This window comes from Galeopterus variegatus, unplaced genomic scaffold (assembly GCF_000696425.1).
Source record: "Galeopterus variegatus unplaced genomic scaffold, G_variegatus-3.0.2 Scaffold16139, whole genome shotgun sequence".
Taxonomy (NCBI): Eukaryota; Metazoa; Chordata; class Mammalia; order Dermoptera; family Cynocephalidae; genus Galeopterus; species Galeopterus variegatus.
In genome coordinates this window covers 15,115-19,180 of record NW_007742250.1, presented here as the reverse complement: position 1 = coordinate 19,180, position 4,066 = coordinate 15,115, and the positions used below count along the sequence as shown (strand labels likewise).

The following is a 4,066-nucleotide window of genomic DNA, read 5'->3' as shown; positions in this document are numbered from 1 at the left end:
AGCCCCTCAGGGTTATTCTTACCCCCTTACTAGCAGTGCCGTGGCACAGTGTTTATAGAAGATTTTGTTTCATCCCCCTCCCCGGTTTTGTGTGTGTGTGTGTGTGTTTGTGTGTGTGAATCTATGTATTTATTTTTAGCTCCCACCAATCAGTGAGAACGTGATATTTCTCTTTCTGTGCCTGACTTGGGGGAAGAAGACATAACAATTACAATTCCTTGAAATTGATACCACGAGCGAACAGAAAGGACATTGTTGGGTGGGAGGGGGAGCGGGAGGAGGGACGGAGGTTTTGGTGATGGGCCACAGTAATCAACCACATTGTATATTGACAAAATAAAATAAAAAATACATTAAAAAAATAAAAAGACAGATTACAGCTACCGATCCGAGGTGGGGGGTGGCGAGGACAGCATCTGTCAAAGGCTCCTGCGGGGCGGGCTCGAGCCTGCGTGACATAAGCGAAATGTCACAAAGGGCCCTGGTTACCAGGGTGCGCGTGGGGGATGCCTGAAGCCGGTGGGCGCCAGTGCTCCCTGGTCCCCGCAGGGCCGGCTGCGCCGTGGTCTACTGCTGTCGCCGGGGACGGTTCACGTTCCCGCCAGAACGCTGAGCTGTCTGAGCTGCTGGTTGTGGCCCAGCCAGGCCGTGGCTATCGCGGCCACAGCCAGAGCAGCCTCGCCGCCATGGAGGTGCCCAGGGCTGCCCCTCAGCCATACTTGGGGCTGGTTCTGGGAAAGCTGTGCAGGACTTCGGCAGCAGTGCCTGAAGATCTGAGACCGGGCCCTGGTTTTCCGTGGGAATTGGTGATATGTGCGGCTCTTACTGGGTTTTTTCTTCTCTTGATTTTGTGGAGAAGTGTTCAATCGATTAGAAACCGGCTTTATGTAGGAAGAGAGAAAAAGCTTCCTGAAGAGCTTTCTGGACTAATCGAAGAAAAATGTAAACTACTTGAAAAATTGAGCATTGTTCAAAACGAGTATGAGGGCTTAGAGTCAGTTTTGAAGGATGCCAGCTTTGAGAAGGTGTCAACAGAATGAAAAAGTTTGGAGGCAACCTATGAAAAGCTGAACAGGTCCAAATCTAAACTGAAGGATGAAATCGTCTTTCTAGCAAAACAATTAAAAGAACAGAAATCTAAACATTCTGAGCAAGATGAATTGATGGCAGATATTTCAAAAAGGATACGGTCCCTCGAAGACGAATCCAAATCCATCAAGTCACAAGTAGCTGAAGCCAAACTAATCTGCAAAATATTTCAAATGAATGAAGAACGTCTGAAGGTGGCAATAATAGATACCTTGAATGAAAATTCCCAACTTCAGGAAAGCCAGAAACAGCTTTTAAAAGAAGCGGAAGTATTGAAAGAACAAATGAGTGAACTTCATAAACAGAAAATAACATCTGAAGACTCCAAAGTACAGGCAGAACAAGTTCTAAGTGATAAAGACAATCACATCAAGTCTCTGACTGAACGCTTGCTCAGGATGAGAGACTGGGCTGCTGGGCTTGGAGAAGACATGACGGATGATGACTTGGAATTGGAGCTGAAGAGTGAATCACAGTTTGGTGCTCACTTAGATGATCAGACAATAGGATCTTTGAAGAGACTGATTCACGCTGCTAAGTTAATGCTTCTTTAAAAGCTCTAGAAGAAGAAAGAAACCAAATTTACACTCAGTTGTCTGAAGTAGATGAAACAAAGGAAGAGCTCATAGAGCATATTACAAATCTCCATACTGAACAAGCATCTTTACAGTCAAAAAACACACAGTTGGAAAGTGAAAATCAGAAGCTTCAGCAGCAACTTAAAGTAATGACTGAACTGTATCAAGAAAATGGAGTGAAACTCCACAGGAAATTAATAGTAGAGGAAAAAGAGCGGTTAGAGAAGGAGGGGAAACTTTGCAAAGTGGAAGCAAAGATCAGCCATGCAGCTGAAGAACTGGAGACCTGTAGAAGGCGAGCCAAAGATGTGGAAGAAGAATTGGAGAGAAGCATTTGTTTTTATCAAGGGCAAATGACTTCCCATGAGAAAAAACCACATGATAATTGGTTGGCAGCTGAGACTGCTGAAAGACACCTCAGGTATTTAAGGAAAGTAAATGTTTACCAGAGGCAAAATATAGCTGAAAAAGAGTTTAAATTTGAACTTTTCAAAAAAGATCATTATGCACTTGATGTTCCAAATACAGCATTTGGCGGAGAGCATTCCCCATATGGCCCCTCACCACTGGGTCGACCTTCATCCGTAACGAGAGCTTTTCTCTCTCCACTCACACTCTCACCTTTGACTCCAGGGCGAGGAGGAGGAAGAGGCTCAAGAGGCCCAGATAATACTCTGGACCATCAGATGACCAATGAAAGAGGAGAATCCGGCTGTGATAGGTTAACTGATTCTCATGGAGCACCTTCTGGATTCCTGTCACCTCCATGGGAACAGCACTTGAGGATGATGATCCCTCCACCAGGCCAACCATGTTCTGATCCAGCTCTTCTTCCCAAAGGCACGACAGATTTTATTCTACTCCCGGTAGACCATCTGGACCAGCAGATCTTAGAAGTTTTAATATGCCTTCTTTGGATAAAGTGGATGGGCCGAAGTCTTCACAAATGGAATCCAGTAGAAATGATACCAGAGGTGACCTTGGCAATGTACATGTGCCTAATTCATCTAGACCTGCTGAAAGTGAAGCACCTGGCCCTGGCTTTGTTCCTCCACCTTTTCCTGCAATCAGAAGTCCAGTGTTTCCAGTGGATATGAGGGGTCCATCCATGAGAAGAGAACCTCCTTTTCCTCCACCTCCTCCAGGAAGCACGTAAGGAGCTCCTCGCAATTATTTTCGACCAAAGGTTATCCCTGTTCAGCCAGCACCTCCATTTGCAATGAGAAATGTCTATTCACTGAGGGATTTTCCTCCTATGTTCCTCTAAGAGCTGTATTTGAACGTCCACCCCCCCATTCTGAAAGTAGGGGTGAGTTCCCTTCAGGGTCAATTCCGCGCTCAAGTGAGTCTGCTCCTGAAGTCCAGAACCACAGCAAGAAACCTGATGATATTTTTGGTCTCTCTTCCTAAGTAGTTTTGACTTATCTTTCATTTTCAGTTTAAGTAACAACTTTTTTTGCTCTAATTGAAGTTTCAGTTTAAGTAACAACTTTTTTTGCTCTAATTGAAGATTAATAGAATTATAATTCTCAGGATAGTATTTTGTAAATAAAGATGATTTAAATATGAAAAAAAAAGATTTTTTTTCATATGGGAAAGAAGGTTGAGAAAGGCCTTTGGAAAATATGTGTATAAAAACAAATTTATTTCATAATGCCTAAAGCAGCATCTTTAACATAATAATCATTTATGCATATCTCTTCATTGATCCATTCATTCATTATTCACTATTTTTAAAAGTACATTCATACAATATGTCAGGCATTCTTTTCTGCCCTTGGAATATTGCAGTGAATGAAACAAATTGAGTTCCTTTTTTACTCAGTCTTAGTAGAATATAAAACATAAAACTCATAAGTACATAAGGAAGTAAATAAATAATCACATAACACCTGCTATGCAGTAAAGGGGAAACCACATGGGTTAAGAGGTAGACAGTGAAGAGAGTGGCGTTGATGGAGTATTCATGTTATTTCATCCCATGTAAAGGATAGTCAGGGAACTCATTCAGAGAAGGCCACGTTTGAGTTGAGACTTGAATGAAGAGAAAGACCAAGATGTGTGTTTAGATGGGGGAGAGTGAATTATAAGTAAGCACAAGTCCCTAAGACCAAGAATGCTTCCAGCATTTGAGAAAACACCAGAAGGGCTTGTCTGGCTGAATGATTGTCGGGGAGCGGGTGACATACGACATGAATTCAGAGCCGCGTAGACTACATAGAAACCTTTCAACTAACAATATTGTGTGCATTGCGGGAAGCTCTTGTAGGTTTTAGGCAACGAATCAACATGACCTGACGTACATTTAATTGATTATTCTGGCTGATCTGTGAAAATAAGCCACAGAAGAGTAAGAGAAAAGTAGGGAGACCAGTTCAGAAGCTGGTCCAGTCAGCACG

At 43.0% G+C, this 4,066-nt stretch overlaps 1 pseudogene; it reads left to right on the top strand.

Annotated features, from left to right (window-relative positions):
- Positions 1–674: 674 nt before the first annotated feature.
- Positions 675–3,052, top strand: LOC103582411 (annotated as a pseudogene).
- Positions 3,053–4,066: the final 1,014 nt, after the last annotated feature.